This window comes from Nelumbo nucifera, chromosome 1 (genome assembly GCF_055504915.1).
Source record: "Nelumbo nucifera cultivar China Antique chromosome 1, China Antique-T2T, whole genome shotgun sequence".
Lineage (NCBI taxonomy): Eukaryota > Viridiplantae > Streptophyta > Magnoliopsida > Proteales > Nelumbonaceae > Nelumbo > Nelumbo nucifera.
In genome coordinates this window covers 54,852,562-54,878,571 of record NC_142649.1, presented here as the reverse complement: position 1 = coordinate 54,878,571, position 26,010 = coordinate 54,852,562, and positions in this window count along the sequence as shown.

Below are 26,010 nucleotides of genomic sequence, written 5' to 3'. Positions count from 1 at the left end.
TTGGTGTTTTGTCAGATTCTGAGCATAAATAACTCTCATTTTGGGCTGCTACAGTAGCTTGGAGAGAGGGGTGCCTAATAATTTCCCTCTCCCAATCCTTAGAACTCGAAATCTCTTGGTTGTGTGCCTTTACCGTGGAAAATAGAGCCACTGTCAAAGACTTAAATTGAGTTTTTCCAACCTAAAATGAGGGCCCATTTCCTCTAGAAAATGGGTGGCAACTCCAACTCTTTTGAGTCGGCCATGAGCTTCCCAGAGCTCACAGCAGGCAATGCCAGAAGAGTGTCAACTTGTTGATGTCCGTCAAGCAGAAACACGGTGAGAGCCTGTGATTTGACATCAACCGCTTTAAGAAGGAAGTGCTTAAGGTTCGAGACCTCAACGCAGTGGTCTCCATGCATGCCGCCATCAATGGCCTCCTCCACGGCTCAACCCTAAACTGCTTAGTATCCAAGACTCCGCTGAAGTCTAAGGCAGAATTCCTCAAGAAAGCATAGAAATACATTATGGTTGAGGAGGCCTCGGCTGGTGACCACCAAGATAGGGAGGTCGAGCGCCACCACGAAGGCCCGGAGAAGAAGAGGAAGAACGAAGACCATCACAACAACAACAACAACAACAACAACAAGGACAACAAGAAGCCACCGGCCTCGGCCTTGGCTTATAGTCAATACATGCCACTCAACTTCACCCGAACCTAGATCCTAATGCAGGTCGGTAAGGAGGAGTATGTGAAGTGTCCTAAAAAGCTGAAAAGAATCCCCAAGAGGGGAAACCCAAAGAAGTATTGCACATACCACCGCGGCACAGGCCATGACACTAAGGACTGCTATGAGTTCAAAAACGAGATAGAGCCCTCCATCCGCCATGGTCAACTTATGCAGTACTTCGGGGGTGAGGCCGGTGCCTTGTCCTCCCAGTAGCAGCAGCAACATCAGCATCTATCCAGCATCATCGACGTCATTGCCAGGGCATGACCTCGGGTGGAAAATCGACCCCAGCCCGCAAAGCCTACACCAGGCAGTTGAACATCTAAGGGCCCGCCCCCAAGAAGCCCTCACCTTTATAGACGCCGACCTAAAGAGGATCACGGTCCCCCATGATGATGCCCCTTGTGATCTCGGTCATTGTCACAAATTTCTTGGTGAAGAGGATCTTGGTAGATAGCGGCTCCTCGGCTGACATCCTCTTTTATGAAGCATTTGAGAAGATAAAGCTGGCGCCCAAGCGCCTACAACTCGTCGACATCCCACTCATCAGCTTTTCTAGCAATGTAGTTCAGCCAGAAGGAAGAATTACCCTACCCATCACAATAGGGACAGAGCCTCGGCAGGTGACGAAGATGAATGAGTTCCTAGTCATGAGGATCGGCTCCCCCTACAATGTCATCATTGGGAGGCCGACCCTTCATGCGCTCAAGGCAGTCATCTCCTCCTACCACCTTGCCCTCAAGTTCCCCATCGAGCACGGCGTCGGAGTCATTTGGGAGGATCAACAAGCAGATTGCTAGTTCTATGTGGTGGCACTGAAGGGCAAGAACAAAGAAGCACTGCCACTTGAGGGCCTTGACCTTAGGGAGGAGCCAACGAGCCAAGGCTAGCTGGCCGAGGACCTGTCTTAGTTCCCCTAGACGAGGCTGAGCCCGAAAGAATAGTATGCATTGGGTCCAACCTTCCCCCGGAGAGGCTATCCGAACTGGTAAGTTTCCTTAGAACTAATGTCGACGTCTTTGCTTGGTCTATTGCTGACATGCTCAGAATTGACCCTTCGATCATTACTCACAAGTTGAGCATGGACTTGAGCTCTAGGCCAATTCGGCAAAGAAGGAGGAACTTTGCACCGGAGCATTGGAAGGCCATAAGAGAGGAAGTTGACAAGCTGCTCGACGCCGGCTTCATCCGAGAGGTACACTACCCAAACTGGTTATCAAATGTGGTTATGGTAAAGAAAGCTAACGAGAAGTGGTGGATCTGTATTGATTTCACAGACCTTAACTGAGCTTGCCCGAAATATAGTTTTCCTTTGTCGAGGATAGACCACCTCGTCGATGCCATTGCAAGGTACAAGCTACTCATCTTTATGGATGCCTTCTTCGGATACCGCCAGATCTAGATGCACCCCGAGGATGAGGAGAAGACCTCGTTCATCACTGAGCATGGCACTTACTATTACAAGGTCATGCCCTTCAACCTCAAGAACGTCATAGCCACCTACCAACGCCTTGTTAACAAAAGTTTTCAAGAACCAGATGATGAGGAACGCCGAAGCCTATGTAGACGACATGGTAGTAAAGAGCTTGAGGGCCGAGGCTTACACCTCAGACCTAGACGAGACCTTTGACACCTTGTGGAGGTTCAACATAAAGCTCAACCCTCGTAGGTATGCCTTCGGCATCACCTCGGGCAAATTTTTGGGCTTCATCGTCACTCAATGAGGCATAGAGGCCAATCCAGAGAAGATTCAGGCCATATTAGATATGGCACTACCTCAATCGGTGAAGGAGACACAGAGACTGATCGGTCAAGTGGCCGCCCTCAACCGCTTCATGTCAATGTTGATGAACCACTGCCTACCATTCTTCCGAGCCATAAAAAAAACTAAAAGACTTTTAATGGATGGAAGAGTATCAATGTGCCTTCAAAGAACTGAAGACCTAAATCACCTCACCTCCCCTCCTCACTCGTTCCCTTCTAGGAGATATTTTGTACTTGTACTTGTCAGTCGGGGACGAGGCTATCAGTTTGGTTCTTATTAGAGAGGATGGAATGCAGAGACCGATCTACTATGTCAGCAAGGTCCTTTGCGATGCCGAGACCCAATACCCCGAGGTGGAGAAACTTGCATTCGCCTTGGTGGTCTCGGCTAGGAAACTTAGGCCGTATTTTCAAGCCCACATGATTATAGTCTTGACCAATCAACCTCTCAAAGCCACCCTCACCAAACCTAAGACCTCGGGATGCCTAATAAAGTGGGCAGTCGAACTCTCCAAGATTGACCTCTAGTACCAACCGAGGCCAATAATCAAAGCCCAGGCCTTGGTGGATTTTGTGACAGAATGCACTTTCAGATGATCCCTCCACCGAGACCTCAAAGACGAAACCGAAGAAGGACCTCAGCCATCTGAGGAAGCTCGACTGACTTGGAAGCTTTTCATTAATGGATCATCCAACTCTAAGGGAAGTGGAGCCGATCTCATACTTCTTACATCGGACAATGCCGAAGTGGAGTTTGTGCTGAGTTTCGACTTCTCGACATCCAACAATGAAGCCAAATACGAAGCCCTCCTCGTCGAACTACAGCTCGCTAAGGACCTCGGCTCACAACACATTTTTTTCATTGATTCTCAACTGGTGGTGAATCAAGTCAATGACGAGTACAAATCAAGGGAGTAGAGCATGGCCAAGTATTTCGCCAAAGTACAGGAACTAGCCTGCCACTTCCAACATTTCTCCCTATGGCAAGTCCCGCGGTTCGAGAACATGAAGGCCGGCGCCCTATCTAAGCTGACGAGCACCTCAGGTACAGCCCTTGACCACACAACTCGCATGGAAAAGTTAGCTCAGCCCATCATCAGCTTCCTATTGACCGAATGGCTATCCAACGACAAGAACCAAGCTAAGAAAATCTAATGTCAAGCCACCCACTATACCTTGCTCGAGGGAAAGCTATACCAAAGATCGTTCACTTTGCCCTACCTCCAATGCCTCCGTTGGGAGAAGGGCGAGTACGTGCTCCGAGAGATTCACGAAGGCATCTACAACAACTACTTCGGAGTTAGAGCCTTGGCCCAAAAAGCACTAAGGCAAGGGTATTTCTAGCTGACACTCCAGAAGGATGCAGCCGAGCTAGTAAGGAAGTGGGACAAGTGCCAAAGACACTCCAACATCTGCCATCAACCGGTGACAACACTATCGGCCCTCAACCGTCCTTGGCCCTTTGCTAAATGGGGCATGGACCTCCTTGGCCCCTTCCCTCAAGCAACAGGAAACAAAAAGTACCTCGTCATCGCCATCAACTACTTCACCAAGTGGGTTGAAGCCAAGACCCTGGCCACCATCACAGCCTGGGTGATTCAAAGTTTCTCTTGGAAGAACGTCATCTACTGCTTCGGCCTCCCCCATATGTTGGTCACTGACAACGAAAAGCAATTCGATGATGCAAGGTTTCAAGAATGGTGTGACTTCCTCGGCATCAAACAACAGTACACCTTGATAGGCTACCGTCAGACGAATGGCCTAGCTGAGGTCACCAACCGAACCATCCTAGATGGACTGAAGTCCAGACTTGACAGAGCAAAAGGGATATGAGCCGACGAACTAAACAACATCCTATGGGCATATAGAATGACACCTCGGACTACCATGAGAGAATCCCCCTTCAACCTAACTTATGGCACTGAGACTGTCATTCCAATAGAGATTGACCAGCTGACGCTTCAAACCGAGGCATACAATGAGGCTGAGAACAATGAAGAACTTAGAACAAACTTGGATATGTTGAAAGAAGTCTGAGAATAGGCACAAATCAGGGTGGTGGTCTACTAGAAGAGGGTGGCCCACTACTATAACTCAAGGGTCAAAGAAAGACACTACTGAGAAGGAGGCCTCGTCCTCAAAAAAGTCATGGTGCCCAAGCCCAGCGTAAGTAAGCTCAATCCTAACTGGTAAGGTCCCTACAAGATCAAGAAAGTCGTCGGCCCCGACACCTTTCAGCTCAAACACTTAGATGGAAAACTGGTCCCTCGGACATGGAACTCGAAAAATCTCCGGATGTACTACCAATGATTGTAATACCTATTGGCTAAACAATGAATAGTAGTGCAAAGTTTCTCCTCGGCTCAATCTTTTAATGTGTAAGTTCTTATTCTAAGTGGCCAAGAACCCTCGGTCACACGACCGGCTGACGCACCCAGCCTCTCCCGAGGCCCAAGCGCTCAGATTGGACTATAGTAGTGCAAAGTTTCTCCTCGGCTCAATCTTTTAATGTGTAAGTTCTTATTCTAAGTGGCCAAGAACCCTCGGTCACACGACCGGCTGACGCACCCAGCCTCTCCCGAGGCCCAAGCGCTCAGATTGGACTATAGTAGTGCAAAGTTTCTCCTCGGCTCAATCTTTTAATGTGTAAGTTCTTATTCTAAGTGGCCAAGAACCCTCGGTCACACGACCGGCTGACGCACCCAGCCTCTCCCGAGGCCCAAGCGCTCAGATTGGACTATAGTCAGGATATACGGTTTGTCTCGAGCCAAACGTCCATCCAACCTCCGCAGTTGAGGCAAGGACAAGCAGGGACGTCAGCTACAAACCACAGCCAGCACACTTGGCCTATAACAAACAAACATGATTAAATCTAAGTACCTCACCAGGAAATAGCAAGACAGGCCGGCCAAGGTGTTACATACCTCACCCCAGTCTTCGGTGGTAGGCGGCCTCCTCGGCTCCATAACACTTAGCGTGACAAAAAAGGAACGCAACCCTAATTACCTTGGTGGTTCACCTCAGCCTCGCCTAAGAGGAATGTAACCCCGATCACCTTGACGGTTCACTTTGGCCTCGCCTATGTTGATACTTAAGGGAATAAAAGTGAGCCAGGCAAGCTATGCCTTGGTGGCATAGCTTGGCCTCAGCCATTGCCCTCTAACTTCCTAAAGCGAGCATCTAAGAAATGAGCCACCTCAACCTGTTTTTGCCTACTTGGGACCTTTTGAAGGGGAGGGGCATAGATCCCTTGGTAAAAAAAAATAAAGAGAAAGAAGGAAGTATATAAAGGCACAAGATATGCAAAAAGGCTCCATTCAATATTCATTTTGTTCAGCATTTACAAAAATTTCGGCCTCAATTAGGGAGGCCTAGCCCATTTACAAGATAAAAACAAAAAACAAAAAGGAACACTGGAAGACCAACTACGTGTCACCCTCGGCGGGAGGAACAGCGAAGTCCTCGGCGCCAGCGCCAACTGCATCAGCAGGAACCTCGGGGGCATCCTCGGGGGAAGGGAGTCAAAAAGCACCTTCAGCTCGTCAATTTGGAAATCCAGCACCAGCTTTAGAAGTGCCTTCTTAGTGTCCTCGATCCCCTCCAGGTAGGCCTTGGATCTGTAGTTCGCCAGGCACCTCTAATACTCTAGAGTTTTCTACCAAACAAGGACAACATTCTGGTAGTTGGCCTCGGCCTTCGTTGCTCGAGCCTTGGCATCTGCTGCCTCCCTCTGGTCTTCAAGCGCAACCCCATCAAGACTAGCTCGGTCCTCCTTGGACTTCTTCAGTTGGTCCTAGGTCCGGGCGAGCCGAGCCTACTCGGCCTTCAGATCGTCCTCCAGTGTTTGCCAGAGTTGCTTTTCCTCGCTCAATGCTGAGAGGGTCTCGTCTCGGCTACTCTTTGCGGAGGCCACCTGCACCTGGAGCTCCTTGTTCTTCTTCTCGATCCGCTTCACACGGTCAAGGAGGAGGCTGACCCAGTCTCCCAAGCCGACGTAGTGACGGCAGACCTGCACCAAACGCATCATTAGCAAGACAAACAAAAGCCAACAAATAGCAAGTCAAAATGGGAAGGAAACTCACCTCAACCAAGAAGTCCATCCCTTTGTCCTAGATGATGAGGGGATCAGTCTACATCATCGCAAAGCGGTTCCCCGGGGGAATCATCTCCTTGATGAGAGGGCCCTGCCAACACCTACGACATCAATCGACTCCCCTTCGCGGACGTTCCACTTGGGGCAGAAGAGGCGGCTCAGACACTCCCCCTCCTTGGATGGCTCAGATGAGGAGGGGGACAGATGAAGGCTCGATTGTGGGCCCCTTAGCGGATGTCTTACTCGGAGCCCCTAGAGGCCCTCTTTGTTCACCGCCCTTAGCAGGACGACTCTTCTACGCCAGTTTCTTGGCCGGAGGTGCAGGAGGCACCTCGGGTGGCCTCTTCTTGTTGCTCTCCCTTGATCGACTTCTTTCTCCTATTGCCTGTCCCCTCCTCCAATGGGAGCCTATGGCCAAGGGGTCCCCCCAGCAAGCATGGACCCCCCTCTCCACTCCTATAGGAGGCACCTTGGCAGGCCTTCTCGGCATCTGCCTTCTCGACGTGCCCTCGGCCTAGCCCTTCTTCTGTGCCAGGGCACCCTCCAACAACATTCGATTGGCGTCCAGTGGCATCTCTACAAAAAAGAAACAAAAGATCAGTACCTAAAGTATAGCAACACCCAACGTGGGAAATCCCCTTGATGAGGGCCCTGCCAACACATATGACATCAATCGAGCTCCCTTCGCGGATGTTCCACTTGGGGTGGAAGAGGCGGCTCAGATGCTCCCCCTTCTCAGATGGCTCTGATGAGGAGGGGGGCAGACGAAGGCCCGATGGCGGGCCCCTTGGCGGATGTCTCAGAGCCCCCGGAGGACCCCTCTGTTCACCGCCCTTAGTAGGATGGCTCTTCTATGCCGGTTTCTTGGCCGGAGGTGCAGGAGGCACCTCGGGTGGCCTCTTCTTACCACTCTCCCTTGGCCGGCTTCTTTCCTCTATTGTCCCCTCCTCTAGCGGGGGCCTATGGATGAGGGGTCCCCCTAGTAGGCGTAGACCCCCTCTCCACTCTTGTAGGAGGCACCTTGGCAGGCCTTCTCGGCATCTACCCTCTCGATGTGCCCTCGGCTTGGCCCTTCTTCTATGCCAGGGCGCTCTTCAACAGCATTCGATTGGCGTCCAATGGCATCTCTACAAAAAAAAAAACAAAAGATCAGTACCTAAAGTATAGCAACACCCGACGTGGGAAATAGCCAACACTAGGACTTCTCCTACCGAGAAAAGCAGAATTGAGACCCACAAAAACCAAAGGGAGCTCAGCCTCCACCAAAGGCTTGGCCCGAAGCATTCCTAACTCAAGCAGGTGGGTTATTGTGATGGCTTCATCGTCCCAAAGCATTGGCATGGGCTTCTTGGTAGCTAAATACATCTCCCCCTAGCCCGACTTGAATGACCAACCCTTAGGACAGGAGACGAAGAAAAACTTTTCCTTCTAGCCATGGATGGATGAGGGGTTGTCTACAGGTCGGCCTCGATGAGGGTGGAACACTGGCCCCGAAGGAGTGCTTCCTCGGCATAAACATGGCTCGAAACATCTTCGATGTCAGGTCCACGTCTCAAAGTTGAGCCACATGAGAATGGCAATGATGGTTCTAAGGGCGTTGGGGGCTAATTAGCTAAGAGTGACCCTGTACCATTTCAATAGTTCGGAGATCAGCGGATGAAGGGGAAACCTAAGGCCGAAGTCAAGAAAATGTTGGTACACATAGATCTCCCCCTCTTCTGGCATCCATGGCTGATCGCCAATGTCGAGGACCCTCAATCGATAAGACCGAGGGATAATGATAATTCTTAGCCAGGGACTTAACCTAGTCATAGTCAAGGACACTGTCATGCTCTGAGTGGGGAAGGCGCTCTATGTTCACCCCTCAGGCAGTGTATTTGGCCACCATCCTCAGGCTGACCTCGGCAACCGGTTCCCTCTCCGCCACTAAGGGGGACCCTTCAGCCTCCCTTGGTGCCACGGACTCAATGCTTGCATAGAGTGAGTCCTCACCCCCTCGGCTGCACTCAACGTTCCCAGGGGCAGCCCTCTCCCTCAGCACCTCGACAACTCGACACGGGGATGGGATCTCGGTGACTGATGAGCCTCTATCAGAGCTGACAGGGGTTGGGGTGTGGAAGGAGCTCGCTCCTGAGGGATCCGGAAGTTCATAGCACTTAGGGCCGGAATCAAAATAAGACATGGCAAGGCGTACCTAAGACGAGGACGAGGAGTTCTAAAGGCGAGAGCTAAAGCTGAAGACTCTGGGGAGCAAAAGACTCTTGAAAGCGCAGGCACTTGAAAGCAAATGGTGGACAAATGCACGACTAAGGCCCCTTTTAAAAGGAGAATGGACGATCCAGATCGCACTAGATCCAATGGCTACCGAGCAACCGCCTCTACTACCCCGTTCTGACCGACACGCGTCACCTCACTACAACTCGTTAGTCCACCCAGCTGCACTGACTCACTAGGGGCACAACCCGATTCACCCACATTTCGTCCCTCCTATGGAAGTGACTCCGTAACCTATCGCGGGCACGGCCCCCAACTCACCAATTCAGGGACCCGCAACCCACGTGACCCAGACCCAACACCGGGATCCACTTCCTTCATGGCCCTCAACATTGCGAAAAGAAATTTCTTTACAAAACAACAAAGTTACCAACTTGGGCACCCTAGCATTTCCTCCTCGGCACCCCCAGTTGGGGTCGAGGCCTCAATGGAATCTCCATCTCATCGGAAAGGCATCAGAGGACATACCCAGCATTCACACAAGGCTGGGGGCAAGTCTTCCCCTCGTCCACACACAATGGTAGCCCCAGAGCTGAAGTCGAGGTCTCGCAGAGCCTCGGTAGTCACCGACAAAGAACAAAGGCGAGCCGATGCCACTACTGGCCACAACGTGCACAGAAGGCCCATCAACGCTTCCTAACACAGACCAATGCACTCCCTTCGGCCGAAGCTGAGGCCCTCCTAGCTCGGACCTTCACTACAGACTCAGTTGTGGGGAGTAAATGATGTAGGCACAGATGGCCCTGTCCAATCATAGGACTCACACGTGTCGGGCGGCACGGGTCAGAGCTCACTAATTAGCGGACACGCATTGCCAGCTCGGCAGATTTCAGGGAGCCAATAGCGCGAGCTCACCTGGCGGCCTAGGATGGCCACGCTCCCTGCGTACGGACTCAATCCCCACCATCCGAGCTCACCTACCTGTTACGGTTCAGCACAGGCTTAGCCTTGCCTACTCTGGGCGCCGCTGTGGGTTTCTCCTCATCACTCTCTTCACTATCGCTGAGTTTGGCGATGAGGGCAGTTATTTTCTTTCGGGTTGGACAGTCATTCGTCCAATGCTTCCCGTTGCAAAGGTAGCACGGCGCAGGAGGAGGTCTTCTAGTTGATTGGTGGCCCTGGTAGCTTGGGCCTCCTTGTGGCTTCTTCCCTTGTTGGTAAGTGTAGGGCTTGTTCATGGGCACTGGCTTCTCCTTTGTAGGGGTTGATTGTGGATCTCCCCCACTCAAACTCATGGAACCTGGGCTGGATGGTCTTTGCACATCTTCTTTAGGTGTTCTCAGATCAACAAGCTGTTCAGCTATGGCCATGGCGGTGGCGAGGTCCTCAACCCCGCGTCGCTGGAGTTCGAGCTCAGCCCATGGCTTGAGACCATCCATAAAATTGAACAGAAGATCCTTGTCGGACATGTCCGTGATCTCCAGCGTCAAGGCCGAAAACTCCTTGACGTAGTCATGTAGTGATTCTTGATGTCTGAGATTCTTCATTCTTCGGCGCACCAGGTACTCTACGTTTTCTGGGTAGAACTGCCGCTTGATCTCACGCTTGAATCCAACCCACGTGTCGATGGTACGGGTTCCACGTTCAATGTCTTGGCAACACCTACGCCACCATAACATTGCTATGTCAGTCAAATACATAGCAGCTGTACGTACCTGAGTTTGGTTGTCAATGATGCCAGTGGCAGAGAAATATTGCTCCAGTTGCCACAAGAAGTTGTCAAGCTCCCTAGCATCCCGGGCACCCGAGTAAGGCATTGGCTCTCGGATCTTGATGTTCATGGAAGCTAGGGTGGAGGGAGTGCTTGGTGTGTTGGCCACTGCCCTCTTTAGGAGAGTCATCTCATCTCTCATCTCATCCAATTGCGCTTGGAATTTGTCTAGCAAGCCCTGTAGGCTGCTTTGGGAAGGCCCAGCTCCCGAATTCTGTATGGTGGTGTGCATGTCTCTGAAGGCGCCATTGAAACGTCCTTCTAGTTCCACCACTGCATTCTCAACCGTCTCTAGGTTGAGGTGGAGTTCATCAACCCGGTCTCGAGTTTCTCCCACTGTCACCTCGCAACGTAGGAGGCGCATGTCCACGGTAGCTAGTTGGTCGACTGATTTGTCATGCTTGCTAGCTTTGGTTGTACGCCCCTTTGGGGCTTGTGTCTTGGTAGGTTCGTCAAGTGGAGCTTCGTCGGTGTCGTGGGCTTGAGTCCGCCCATGTGGTGTGTCATCGGAAATGCCCCGATTGCTCTTCATTGCGTTGATGTAGGGATGAAGATAGTCCAGAGTATTTGTAGGAGCACCTGCTCTGATACCAACTGTCACGGGGGTAGTTCTACAGCGGAAGAAACCCGTGCGGCATCCTGGCCAAGGCAGGCCAGGACAAGCCTTTCTGCGCTTAGAGGCTAGGAGTTGCCCGATGGGATGGCTCCACCAACGTCAGTAGCACTGGATCATGACCTCAAGTCCAATGGCCGGGGCACTCTCCTGGCTCAGACCGGTCCATGGGAGGCGCCGCTTACGTGCTAAAGGGGGACAACCATCATGGAAGGCGACCATGCGCCGATTAGGTGACTTGGCACCGTTGTGAAGGGTCTCCTGTATGCCGGTGATGACAGGCACCTGTGTGCCCTGATGATAGGCAACCGCTTGGGCCGGAACACACCCGTGCGCTAAGGGCAACGGGATAGCTCAATCAGCTTGGGCAAGGGGCTGGCGAAGTGAAGGGACGTGCTTGAGCCAGGCCCGCATGCCAAGCCTCCCTTGAGTATCGGTAGCGCAGTGCCGGTCCAACACTGTCCCCATGAGCAAGTGTGCGCCCATGAGGAACCCTGGTAGCCATGCTAGCCGTTAACCAGGGCCGCCCCGCAAGGGGATGAAGGTCTAGGAGTGCCAAGGTTAGGCACCCAAGGAGGTCGACCACCCCTCCTCAAAGAGTACGTTAAGCTTCTGGTGGTCTGCCTGAAGATGACATCAGTTCTCCCAAAAATCTTACAGGCGAAAATGACGGGCATGTCCCTAACGTAAGCCTGCCAAGCGTAGGCAAGGCTAAGCCTGTGCTGAACCGTAACAGGCTCCCCCACTCAATCCATTGTCGTCCTCGACAATGGGTCTTCCTCGTGAATGGGCGTCTGTGTCCCGCGCCATTCACTTCCTTGCCAGTTCCGGGGCTCGCCTGGCCAACCCGGGTCTTGCCTATATTGGTGTCCATTTATGGGGGACGGAACCATTTCACCATGCCGGCCTGCCTGGACTTCACCCCTTGTGTCGAGGTTACTCAAACCGCGCAATGGCTATGCCGTTGACTGTGAAAGAAGGGCCCTCGAAGAAATGTGTGTGGTGCTTCGCGGAGGTCCGCCCCATGTATCATCTTACCTCAAGGCTCGACCGTCTTCATGGCAGCTTTTCTGTGATGCTACCGAACACGTTGATAGGTCTACTCCTCATGTTGGCAATGACACGGGTACCCTTTCACCATGCTGGCCTGCCGACTTCACCTCGCCCTGCGCGGGTTACTCAAACCTAGCCATGGCTTATGCTCTCTGGGCCCTCGAAACTACGCTTCGCCACGCCGACTCGGGCTACATCTTCACTCCGAGGGGGCCCCACTGCTGCCTCAAGGAGACCTGACCGCTTCAAACGCGAGTGTGGCAACTTTTTACCCATGAGTTGCCGAACATGCACTCGCCTTAAGATAAGCTTCTGCTGCTGCAAGTGTGCCACCTGAAAACTGAGCATGTCCACCTGAAACTTTGCCGGTGTAGGGCCGCCATGCTCCAACGGCTAGCGTAACCGCATTCCTAACAAGGCCCACGCGTCTGCCCCCGCATGAGGACAACAACCAATGCGTCTGCACCCGCAAGGGAAGCTGTTTTAGGGTCATTGGAATGGGAACGCAAACATTGAATGGCCTCTTGATAGGCCTGATCTGAATTCTGCTCAGGTAGTGTACCCACATTCCTATCAAGGCTCACGCGTCTGCCACCGCATGAGGACAACAACCAAAGCGTCTGCAACCGCAAGGGAAGCTGTTTTAGTGTCATTGGAATGGGGACACGAACTATGAAATGGCCTCTTGCCAGGCCTGATTTGAATTCTGCTCGATCCTGGGTGGAGGTGACTAGGGACCGCACCCCACAAAATGCTGCTTGTCGAAATGACCGCTTCAACTGGCTCTGGGCTAATCTGCTGAAAACCAACTGCTGTTGCAATTAGCCAACTTGCTCTGATACCAACTGTCACGGGGGTAATCGTTGGGGCCCCGTGCGGCACTCGAAATGGGCGAGTAAGCCTACGAAACAAAGCAAACACACACACAAAGGCAACACGAAAGCACACGAATTAGCAAAAGGCTACTTGTATTGCATTAATCAGTGGTAAGCACAAGCACACAGTACAGTGTCGAGGGGATCTCGTGCTTAACCTTTACACGCTTATGAGCTCACTCGACTACCTACCTCCCCTCAAAGAGTACGTTAAGCTTTTGGGGGAGTGACAATAGGAAACATCAAAATGATGGAAAAGCATACTAAGTAATTACAATAACGCCATTGGCGGTCCCCCTTACAAAATACAAGTAAAGCCCACCCATGACACACATGTTGACACCATGAAGGCACACGGATGGCACTCGGATGGCTCACTGAAGGTGCTTGATGGTGCGGCGAAGGAGTCACTTGTGACATCCAGGCGGTTCCAAGTATAAATATGAGGTGCCCCTCCCCCCCTCCAGGTAAAGGATCAAATACTGGTGCTCTCTCACTAGCACTTGAGATATTTTGCTCTCTAGTGACCTCGTTTGGGTGCTTGTACCTCAGACCTCATCTATTCCATGCCTCGGTACTAACTTGACCGTCGGAATCCTTACCTTGGGTCTTCACCTGAGGCCTTTGACACTTTCTCTCTTGCAGAACCAACCCCTTGGTCCTCGACCACTTCGGACACAAGACGTAGCAGACCTCGAATGTTCACCACCTCGGTCACTAGTCCTCGATTACCTCAATCCTCAGACCTGGTACCTCGGTCTTAGTCAGGCCTAGGAGCGAATTGATAATATTGTCCTCGACCAATCCGAGCATCAACACCATCAAACATGAATCATTGGTTACAACCAAATAAAGTTGCAACCTCAAGCCTTCCCAAACCTCTACCTAAACGGGATTTACTCCTACCCTACCAGCCAAACGGGATTTACTCCTACCCTATACCAGCTATTACTTGGCAAATTAAAGTAGACATTCATTTTCACTCCGAATCTCCTATATATCCACAAGTTCTACCACATCCCTATTCACAAGACACTATCGCTGTGTATTGAAAACATCTCCCATTGTTGAAATATTCTCAATGCACGGCTGTAATGCCTTGTGGGTAGGTATGTAAGAAGAGTTTTTTTATACGAGATCGGAACTGATTCATCTTACTCATTTGACTTTGAATCTCCCACAAACACGGCATGTAAACTGGGTTACGTAATGGGACCAGATTTATTAGGCACTATATGCTAAGTACATTCAATTAGCACAATTGTTAAAAGTTGTTTTTAGCAATCCATATCCGACTTCGACTCCATTTCTATTTTCAACTCCGACTCTTTCCTCTTACTATTTTCAAATCCATTATTTGAATCATCACCCAGCATTGGAGACCCCACAAATCCAGTGTACCTACCATCGCAAAGGGTATTTTATTCGGCTTCGTCTCCGGACAGGAATGGATGGAGTATAATTAGGAAGATTTAACCCACTGATTTGAAATTAAAAGAGGCCGATTAAGACATAAAAGAAGTTGCAAATTTGACACCCTCTACTTTGACGATCTACAAATATAGTAGCTAAGATTGCCAAAGGTCGCTGAGAAATCCAAGCCTCTCCTTTGCTTGATCCCCTCTCAGTTACTAGAGGCGATGTTGTGAACAAAAGTTGTAACCTTTGGGACTTAACAAACCATTTTGATTATTATCATTCAAAAATTAGAATCTTTAGTCTTTTTGAGTTGTTTCACATAATCCATTTTCTGATTTGGGTTTCTTATAGAACTGAAAGATACTCAGCGAAACTTCCTTGCAAAGTATCTGTCAGATCTGAAAATCTGTCTAACTGGCAAGGGAGTTTCTGCTGAGCTTCTCTCTACAAGGAACCTAGATTTGAGATCTGAGAGATACTCAGATCTGAACAGATCTGAAAAGGACCACAGTTTCTGTTAGCGTTCCCATTAAAAAACGGCTCTGGTCTATGCAATTTTCAGAACCGGCGTGTAGAACCGGTTATGGATGTTATCTTGTAGAACTGATAGAGTAGAAAGGTTTCAACTGGGTTTTATTTTAAAAATTTGAGGAACAGTTAAGTGTAAATTTGATATTTCATTTTTTCCTTTAGTATTTACCATCCATGTCAATTTTCAGAAAACTTGGGTAAATTTAGTCAATTACCTAAACCATGAGGGTAATTTAAGAAAATTTCCCTAAATTATATTTATACAACTAGGACATATGACAGAGATAATTAAGAAAGTAAATATGGCATGTAAAATAGTTTCTTGAAATTAGCAACTAAAATTAGTCTAATAGTCTTTTGGGAAAACCTATTATACCCGAAAAAAACAGTACCGGAAGACCTTTGACCAATCAAAGCACCACTTGAATCTTGATGAAATAGCCTTGATTGGTTATTCCTTTTATGGTGTTAATTGGCTGTATGTTTTCCCACATTATATCTTTCTAGTATCATATTGGACAATCTGGATCAGGTAGGCACAACGTTATAAGTACGTTCAATGAGCATTTATAAAATTTTTTGATACATATCATTTAAAATTCTCCTAGTGTACCCTTGGAAAAAATTAAAGACAACTTTTGACAGCTTACTATATTGTCTCTACTAGATCCCGTCCCCGTAGCGTAACACTAGTCTTAATAAGTGATGAAGCACAATCTGGCTGGTCTTAGCTGTCGATGATCTTGCCTCTGAACCGAGTAACAGGGACCTGAAACGGAAGGAGAAGAGAGGCTCTGGGGAGATCCCGGCGTAAGGGCTCCGAAGCTTAAGTTAGAATCTTTCAAAGGCAAGATAAACCAGATAGCGCAAAAGTTAGCATACCTCGTTCCTGGGGGGTAGAAGCCTTTTATAACCACCTCGCGCACTCACTTCCAGGCTTCCGTCAGGTCGGGCATGATTACTTCTGAACTCCTGCCAGTTCGGATGTCATTTCCTCTGGCCGGGCAGAACCGCCACTGTTCCTTTTGTCGGAGCCGTCTCTGCGGCTAGTGACGACGGTTGCAGGTGGTAGTAGCAGGAAGCCGTTTGAAATGCGGCTGTCAGGCGTCAGATCCCAAATCAGTCAGGCGCGTCGCCCTTGGATACGGACGTCCTTGGTGTCGGGTACGTTTGGTCGGCCTGGTGTTTCGGAAGTGAAGTGTTGGAGTGAGCGAGGTGTCTTGAGTTCGGTTTGGAGTGTTCCGAGCTGCCATGGGTCAGCTCGGGTCAGCTTTGTGAGGCTTGGGGCCCAGTATAGCTCGGGCTCCTTGCAGGGAGCTCGGGTTCTCAGTAGGGAGCTCGCTCTTAATAGGGAGCTCGGACTCCCAGTAGGGAGCTTGCTCTTAATAGGGAGCTCGGACTTTAGGGAGCTCGGGTTCTTAGGGAGCTCGGACCCCTAACAGGGAACTCGCTCTTAACAGGGAGCTCGGACCCCTAACAGGGAGCTCGGGCTCCTAGTAGGGAGCTCGGACTTAGGGAGCTCGCGTTCTTAGGGAGCTCGGACTTGTTTCCGATGTTCGCTTCGGGTGCTCTACTGTCCCGAGCTGCTTGTCTTTGCCATGTGTCGGGCGATCGTGAGGTCGGGTCAAATTTCCCTTCATTAATTGCCCCCCACTCCCTGCGACAACGGTCCCGTCTTGGCGCGGGGAGTTTGCAAGGTAGCAGGAGGGTTTTGGTCCGTGCCGAGCACGCTTGCTCTAATTTGATTTTCAAAAAAGGGCGCGCGTTTGGGAGTCGTGACGGCAGTTGTTCGGGAGTTGCACTGCAGACGCTTTTATTGCGAGGAGACGTGCGCCGACACCCCGTCAGTTTCGGGAAGACGCGTGCCGACACCTGTCCTCTGACAAGACGTGCGCGACGCTCCGTCAATTTCGAAAAGACGGGCGCTGATTGGTCTTGGAAGACGTGCGGCTTAGCGCGGCTGTGGGCCGTTGGATTGGCTTCGATCTGGGCCGTCGCTTTCCGGCCGCTGTGGATATAAATAGCGCACGGGGAGGGGGACCCCCGTCCTTGCTACTGTTGTACATCTTGAGCTCGCACCTAAGTTTCAGCTCGTGTCCAGGCTTTTCAGCTCGCGTCCCAAGTTTCCTTGCTTGTTCGAGCTTTCGTGGCCTGCTTCAGTCTTCCTTCCCGGGTGAGTGCGTTTGGAATCCCGTTCCGTTTCCCGATGTCTGGTTTGGAGGGTTCAGACTGTTCAAGTGGGTCTGATGTAGGTTCTACGAACCAGTTTGCGTCCCCCGGTAGTTCAAGTGAGCCCGATGTAGGTCCTGAGGAAGGGGTCGGGCCTACAGCCCGAGGTGCTTCGGGTAGGTCGGCGTCCACCTCCCATCGTGGCCGGGTTGTAGATCAGTTCGGCCCTTCGACTATGACGCCTGAGGAACTTCAAACCCTCGTAGACTACTACGACTTGCCCAGTGAGTACGGTTACTTTATCCCTACGGGCAACTTCCCTTGGGAACACGGTCCTGATGAGATCGTGATTTTCCGGGAACAGCTCGCCGCGGGGCTGCGACTGCCCTTCCACCCTCTTCTTGTCGAGGTCCTAAACCACTTCGGTGTGACGGTTGGCCAGCTTCACCCGAACTCTATTAGGAACTTAGTGGGAACGATCTCTTTATTTTGCGACGAGAACTTTCCTCTGGATCTGGAGATTTTCTCTTCCATTTTAATGCTGAAAAAGCAAGTGGGTCCCCTTCCTGGGCGTAGGCGGGCATACTACCTGTCCCCTCGCCCGGGCTTCAAGCTCTTACACGGACTCCCCAATAAGGTCCCGGCGTGGAAGCGGGACTATTTCGGGGTGCGAAGTGTGCTGGGGCGGCCGTTTCAGACCGGCTGGGGGATGGCCGCTCCTGATTCCGGCATCACACTTGATGAGGAGACGGCGAAGGGCCTCTGGCAATGGGCGCGGCTTGGGCTGGATTGTCAATGGTATCTGACGGAGGCCAAGCTTATTGCTACGGGCCTGAGTTCGGTAGGTTCTTTCCCTAGTGATCCTGTCTTGCTCTTCTTTTACGTGTCTCACTGATGCCGAACTCCTTTTCGCAGGTACGATGGACTCTCGAGGGACCCGAGGTGGGCACTTGTTCGAGGGCATGAAGAGGAGAAAGCGGGTGGCTAAGCGAGCTCGCGCCGAGCCATCCCGGGGTGCGGAGCCCGAGGTGCCGGATTATCCGGCAGAGGAGCCTGAGATGGTTCCTCCTATGCAGGAGCCGGCGGGGCCTCCTTATGCCGAAACCACACACACGGGGGCTCCCGCCTATTCCGAGTCTGCCCATATGCGAGCTGGGCCGTCGGGCTCGGAGGCCCCGGGGGACTTCAGGAGCATGCTGTCGCCTGTTCATGCTCTTCAACGGAGTAAGGAGGCGATGTTTCCCGAGGAAGTTGCGGCGTGGACCGAGTTCCCTCTGCACCAAGTGGCCTGCCGTGCCGTTACTCATGCCATGGTGGTAAGTGATCCCTTCTTTAGAGCTCGGCTTTTATTCTTTTATTCGTTTCTTTGATCCCGTTTTCCTTTGATAGGTGAACTCTTCCATTCACGCCTTGGCGAACCAGGTGGAGAAATGCTCGAGGCAGGCTCGAGCTGCCGAGGAGGCTGCTCGGACTGCCGAGGAGAATGCTCGTGCTGCTGATGCTGCTGCTCGCCTTGCGCGGTCTAGGCAAGCGAGGTCTCAGAGGGATGCCGAGGCCATGGGAGTGGTGGTGAAGCGTATGGCGGAGATAAAGCTGGACCTGGAGCACCAGGTCGAGTATCTTCAGGAGGATATCAGGGAGAGGACTCAGATCTTCTCTCAAGGCATCGAAGACGCGAAGAAGAAGGCTGTCAGCGATTACATTGCTTCGTCGGATTTCGATGATCTGATGGTAGACTCCTATAGGAGGGGTTTTAAGCTAAGTCGGTGGATGATCCGGAATACGTACCCCGACCTCGATACCAGCGCCATATCCACTTCGCGCATTACTCAAGAGATGGCCAATGCTACAAATGCCAAACCGGACTCCGAGGGGGAGGCAGGTCCTTCGGGTGTTGTCGAAGTGGCTTCTGATAATGATGAAGTGGCCCCTGGCTTGTAAATTTTTTTTTTTTTTTTGAATGTACACATCTATCTGAAATGAAATGGCTTTTGTTCAAGTCTGGTTGTCTTCGAGCTGCGTTTTTTGCCGAACTGACCATTTCGGTCCTTCAGTTCGTTTTCTGACCTGTTTTTCTAGTCGTCGTCGAGCTGCGTTTTTGGCCGAACTGACCATTTCGGTCGTTGGGCTGCTTGCCTTGGTTTATAGGTAGTATCTTCTTAAGTTGACGACGTTCCATGCTCGGGGTACTTGTTTTCCTTCTAGGGTTCCGAGCTCGTATGCTCCCCCACCGAGTGCATCCATTACTCTGTAGGGTCCTTCCCAGTTTGGTCTGAGTTTCCCTACGCCGGGTTCGGGCACCATGACCTTACGGAGAACCAGGTCGCCGACGCGGAAGTTCCTCTTTTTTACTCGCGCGTTGTAGTACCGAGCTACCTTTTGTTGGTAGGCTGCAGTTCGGATGTGGACGAGGTCTCTCACTTCGTCCAGTAGGTCGAGGTTGGTGCATAACTCGCCCTCGTTTGTCTGTTCGTCGTACGCTTCTAGTCGCAACGTAGGCACTTCGATTTCCACCGGGATCACTGCTTCGGTGCCGTAGGTGAGGTTAAAGGGGGTCTCCCCTGTGGCGGTTTTTTCCGTGGTTCGGTGTGCCCATAGAACACTTGGTAGTTCGTCTGCCCACAAACCTTTGGCTCGGTCCAATCGTGCTTTCAGTCCGCGGAGGATGGCTCTGTTCATTACTTCTGTTTGGCCGTTTTCCTGTGGGTGTGCGACCGATGTGAAGTTCTGACTAATTCCCATACTTTGGCACCATTCTTGGAACTTGATATCTTCGAACTGTTTGCCGTTGTCGGAGATCAGAACCCGAGGTAGCCCGAAGCGACATACAATGTTCTTCCAAAAGAAGTTTTGTATGTTTCGGGCTGTAACTATTGCTAGGGGTTCAGCTTCTATCCACTTTGTGAAATAATCTACTGCCACCACTAGGAATTTTCTCCCGCCTGTCGCTGGTGGGAATGGCCCCAGGAGGTCGATCCCCCATTGGGCGAAGGGCCATGGGCTGGTGAGGTATTTGAGGTCGGCAGCGGGCTGATGGTGGATGCTGGAATGCCTCTGACACTTGTCACATTTTCTGACAAGCTCGATTGCCTCTGTCTTCATCGTTGGCCAGTAGTATCCTTGTCAAAGTGCCTTTTGGGCGAGGGCTCTGCCCCCAAGGTGTCCGCCGCACAAGCCTTCATTGATGTCGCGGAGTACCAGCTCGGCTTCGGCTGGGCGCAAGCATCGCAGATAGGGGAGCGTGTAGGATCGTCGGTACAGCCGTTCGTCTATAATGACGTATTTGGCTGCCTGGCGCTGCACCCTCTTGGCTGCGTTGCGGTCCGCGGGGAGGGTTCGTCTAACAGGAAGCTCGCGAGTGGGTCGATCCAGCTCGGCCCTGCTTCGGTGACGGGAGCGACCTCTTCTGCCCCACCGAGAATGCTGGGCCGAGGTAAGTCCTCTACGTACACGGTTCTCCTGGCGTTGTGGCTCGTGCTAGCAAGTCGGGACAGGGCGTCGGCCTCAGCGTTCTCCGACCTCGGGATTTTCTTGATGAAGTGTGACTGGAAGTTGAGCAGAGCTTCCTTTACTTTTGCCAAGTACGCAATCATAGTGAGCTCACGTGCTTCGTACTCGCTTGTAACTTGGTTGACCACGAGCTGGGAATCACTGCAAAATATCATGTGCTTTGCTCCGACCTCGTGCGCTAGATTTAGCCCGGCAATCAGTGCCTCGTACTCCGCCTCGTTGTTGGATGCCGCGAACTCAAAGCGTAGTGCGTATTCCAGTTTTGTCCCGCTCGGGCCGCGTAGCACTATTCCAGCCCCGCTGCCTTGTTGGTTCGAGGAGCCATCTACGTGAAGGATCCAGGGCTCCTCATCCCAGTTCGCGCTTGGCCTAACCAGGAGGGATGCCACATTGGCCGCTACTTCACGGGGTTCAGACTCGTTTGGCTCGGGAGCTCCGAGCTCGCCCGAATTGGGGATCTCGGGCTCGACCGGCTCAGGGGCTTCGGGGCTAAACGTGCATTCTGCGAGAAAATATGCTAAGGCTTGGGCCTTGATGGCAGTTCGTGGTTTGTACTGGAGGTCATACTCGCTGAGTTCGATGGCCCACTTCGTCAGCCGGCCGGAAACCTCGGGTTTGAGTAAAACTTGTCTCAGAGGTTTGTCGGTCAAGATGATGACGGTGTGAGCCTGGAAGTACGGGCGGAGTTTCCGTGCTGCTACCACCAGGGCATACGCTAGCTTTTCCATCTACGGGTACCTTGTCTCTGCTCCATGCAAGATTTTACTAACATAATATATGGGTCGTTGGACCCGGTCTGCTTCCTTTACTAGTACCGAACTGACCACCTCGTCGCTAGCCAAGAGGTACAGTTCTAAGACTTCGCCTTCCTCGGGCCGAGCTAAGGTTGGCACACTGGTGAGGTAGCCTTTTAGCTCGTCAAACGCGAGCTGACAGTCTTGGGTCCTTTCGAACCCTTTGCCTTTGATTGCTTTGAAGAAGGGTAGGCAACGATCTGCCGACTTGGACATGAAGCGGCTTAGAGCGGCTATGCGTTCGTTTAGCCTCTGGACTTCTTTTATTTTCCGAGGTGGTCTCATATCTAGGATGACTTTTATTTTTTCCAGGTTGGCCTCGATACCACGTCGATTGACAACGTAGCCCAGGAACTTGCCCGAGGTGACGCCAAAGACGCATTTGTTGGGGTTCAATTTAATGTTATACTGACGCAGGATTTGGAAGACAGAATCTAAGTCTTGTACTAATTCTTGTGAAAACTGTGTTTTGACGACCATGTTGTTTACATAGCACTCTACCTTTTTTCTGATCAGGGGCCGGAACAGCCTATTTACAAGTCTTTGAAAGGTCGCCTCGGCGTTTTTTAACTCGAAGGGCATGACCTTGTAACAGTATAGACCGAACTCGGTTATGAAGCTGGTTTTTTCCTCGTCGGATTGGTCCATCCGGATTTGGTTGTATCCTGAGTAGGCATCCAAGAAGCTTAGCAATTCATGTCCCGAGGTCGCGTCCACTAGGCAGTCGATCCTAGGAAGGGGGAAGCAGTCTTTCGGGCAAGCTCGGTTCAGGTCGGTGTAGTCGACGCACATGCGCCACTTGCCGTTCGCCTTTTTCACCAGCACGGGGTTGGCCACCCAGCTCGGGTAATGGACTTCCCTTATGAAGTCTGCCGCGAGGAGCTTCTCGACTTCCTCGTCAACCACTTTCCAGCGCTCTGGGGCTAAGTTCCGTTTCTTCTATCTAACGGGTCTGACTAAAGGGTCAGTGTTAAGTTTGTGAGTTATAAGACCAGGGTCAATACCGGGAATATCGGCCACGGACCATACAAAAATATCTAAATTTTGAAGTAAAAAACTTACCAGTTCGGTCCGTAGGGGTTCTTTGACAAAAGCACCAATCTGGACTGCGCGAGCTGGGTCCGTAGGCGAGGTCGGGATCGTGACTGTTTCTTTTGTTGGCGAGGCTCGTTCTTCGCCTTTCTCCGTAAGCCGCTCCAGATCGAGGTCGCCGGCCGGCTTGGACTTGCCTTTTAGGGCGGCAACGTAGCACTTGCGGGACTCGAGCTGGTCGCCCCGCACTACCCCCACACCGAAGTCCGTAGGGAACTTCATGGCCAAATAGTAGGTGGAGACCACCGCCCGCAGGATATGCGTGATTGGCCGCCCTATTATGGCATTGTATGGGGAGGGGGTCGCGACCACCAGGAAGTCGTGGTTGAGTCTGACCGCACAAGGCCACGTGCCGACTTCCACAGGCACCGTTATTTTTCCAAGGGGCCTGACTTCCTCCCCGCTGAAGTCCACCAGGGGAGTGCTTGCAGGTTTTAGTTCGCTCCTCGGTAGCTGTAGCCGATCAAATGCCGATTTGAAGAGGATGTCCGCCGAGCTGCCTGAATCTACGAGCACGTGCCTAACCTCGAAGTCGCTGATCCTGAGTTTATTGACAAGTGCGTCATTGTGAGGGTAGCGAACTCCTCGCACGTCATCTTCTGTGAAGAGGATCGGCTCCTCGGTCTTTGGCCTTTTCGGAGGGTTCCGCTCCTCGAGGACCACTTTGCGAACTGAAGTCCAGGCTGCCGCTGATGTGCACCCCGCTACCACCGAACCTCCCACGATTACATGGATGGTTCCCCGAATTGGCCTTTCTACCGGAGGTTGTCGCTGCATCGGTTCGGCAGGCCTGCTGCTGGTTTCCGGGGCGTCCTTTTCGTGCTCGCCTGGCCGATCCGCTTTATTGCTATTATTGTTGTGTTGTACAAAGTTTCTTAAGTATCCACGACGGATGAGCCCCTCTATCTCGTCTCAGAGGTTATTGCACTGCTCGGTACTGTAACCGTGGTCCCTATGGAAACTACAATACAAATTCTTGTTTCTTTCGTTTGGATTTCCCTTTAGGCGAGGTGGCCATTTCACGTATGGGGCGTCCTTGATCGTCATTAGGATCTCGGTCCGCCTCGTGTTCAGGGGCATGTAATCTGTCCGAACTAGCAGGGGAGCTCAGAACGACTGGTTTGGTTTTGGGTCCCGGGCCGGGTTTCTTCGGTCGGCCGAGCTAGAGGGCTCGCCGTCCCTCTTTCTTTACTCGTTTCCGCCCTCGGTTTGCTGGTTGATTTCTTCCTCCGTTCTCATGAATTTGTCCGCGAGCTTGAGGAACTCAGCCACGGTCGCGGGCTGGTTGGCTACCATGTGCCATTTGAACTCCTTGTGCGTCACCCCTCTTTTTGCTGCGGCGAGCTGCACCGCGGGGTCTAACCGCGGTATCTGTAAGCATGCCTCATTGAATCGCTTGATGTAGCCCCGTATGGGTTCTCCTTCCCTCTGGACTACCCCGAAGATGCTTTCCTCTGCTCTGGGGCACCGTTTGCTGGTGACAAAGTGTGCAGTGAAGACCTGCACGAACTGAGCCCAACACTTTATCGATCCGAGGGCCAGGTTCCTGTACCAAGTGCGGGCTACCCCCTTGAGGGTGGTGGTGAAAGTCACGCACATGCATGATTCGCTGGCTCTGGCGAGGTGCATTTGGGACTGGAAAGCGTCCACGTGGTCGTTGGGGTCGAAGGATCCGTCATACTTGTCTAGAGGCGGGAGCTTGAAATCTCTGGGCAAGGGGACTGCCAAGAGTTCCGATGCGAGGGGTGAAGGAACTGAGAGGATCGGGGCAACTCCTACCTCGTCCGAGCTCGTCTCGCCTTTGCCTCTGAGCTCTAATAGGACGCGGGTGGCAGTTCGTCGACCTCGACGGCGCCTTTGCTACTGAGTGGGCCTTGTATTGGCGCTGCTGGCCTCCGTGTTACCGAGCTCGATGGGCCCGGAGTGCTGGTAGTCTGCTGCTGCCAGTGCGCCGAATCGGTTTTCCACCAGTGGGGACTCCGGTTTGGAGACCCGAGGTGCCAACCTCGCGGGTGAGGTTCCCGATCCGCCTGCGAGCCGCGAGGCGGGGATGACTTTTCTTTCTCTCCGGCCTAGGGACGAGGCCTGGCTGTTTGGGGGATTCTGGGGCCTAGAGGCCTTTCCTTGGTGGAGGCGCCCATCCTGCGGAGAGGCCTTGACTGGCTTCGGGGCAGGGTGGCGAGGTGGAAGTAGTGGTTGGTTCGGTGTCATTTGGGGGAACTGCTGTTGATAGTGGTATCAGGCGAGGTTGTGCAACACTTGGTGATGATGAAGCTGGTGTTGCTGGAATTGTTGCATCTGGGCTTGCATTGCCCGCATGCAGTGCATTAGGTCGTCCAACCGATTTTGGCTGGCTGCCAGGGGGACGGCGGTTGGTTCAGTGAGGGTAGCTTCGATGGGGAGAGGAAAGGGGATGTTTGCGGCAGGTAGGCTTACAGGCGCCACTGCTTGTGGCGTAGTCAGATTGGGGATTCCATCCACCGAGAGGGGGATGGTGAACTGCCCAACGCACACCACGGGAACTTGGGGTTGTTCCCCGGTGGTGTTTGTCTCTGTGCCGCGTCCGGCATTGCTGGATGAGGCCATGGGTATTGAGTTTTTCAAAGAAGAAGAAAAGGGTATGAAAGTTTTGGAGGGAGGCCTTTTGAAGCGTTCCCACATACGGCGCCAATTGATGAAGCACAATCTGGCCGGTCTTAGCTGTCGATGATCTTGCCTTTGAACCGAGTAACAGGGACCTGAAACGGAAGGAGAAGATGAAGGGATGAGAGATCCATCCTATGGACGCCCAAAGATTACGGAATAAGGGGCGAATTTCAAAAAATTTTTCTCTCCCTTCAACTGGGAATCGTATTCCCTATTTAGAAAATCATATTTTCAAGGATCAATCTTGAACCATAAACTAAACCAGATCTGAACCAAAAAAAATGGGAGAGGAATATACCTGATACAGAGATGTAATATCTCCCAATGGAGGTGTTCACACCCAAGGAAGAATCCAAAGACTGCTCCCACTGAAGATGGCGCAGTGCAGGGTGGAGCAGAATCAGCAACGTTCTTCCAAAAGAACTTGACCCTTCTTAAGGATCAATTGGACGACTTGAGTACAGCTCCAACCAATCTTTTCACAAAAGATTGAAATCAAGATCCAATCTTGATTGCTCCCAAGAACTGGAGATCGAACTGAAGGAATGGCAATGGCAGGAAGGTGGAGGTAGGAGAGAATTTGCAGTATGCAGGAAATCTCTCAATCTCTCTTTCTTTAAGAGAAGAATGCTGTTGATGATTTAAAAGGCTGCCGCCCCCTTCCCCTTTTATAATCTCAAAGGGATCAGCTCCTAATCAGATTAGGAGCTGCTAATCCAAATCATATTTGGGTTAGAAGTCCCTTAGTGATAAGGG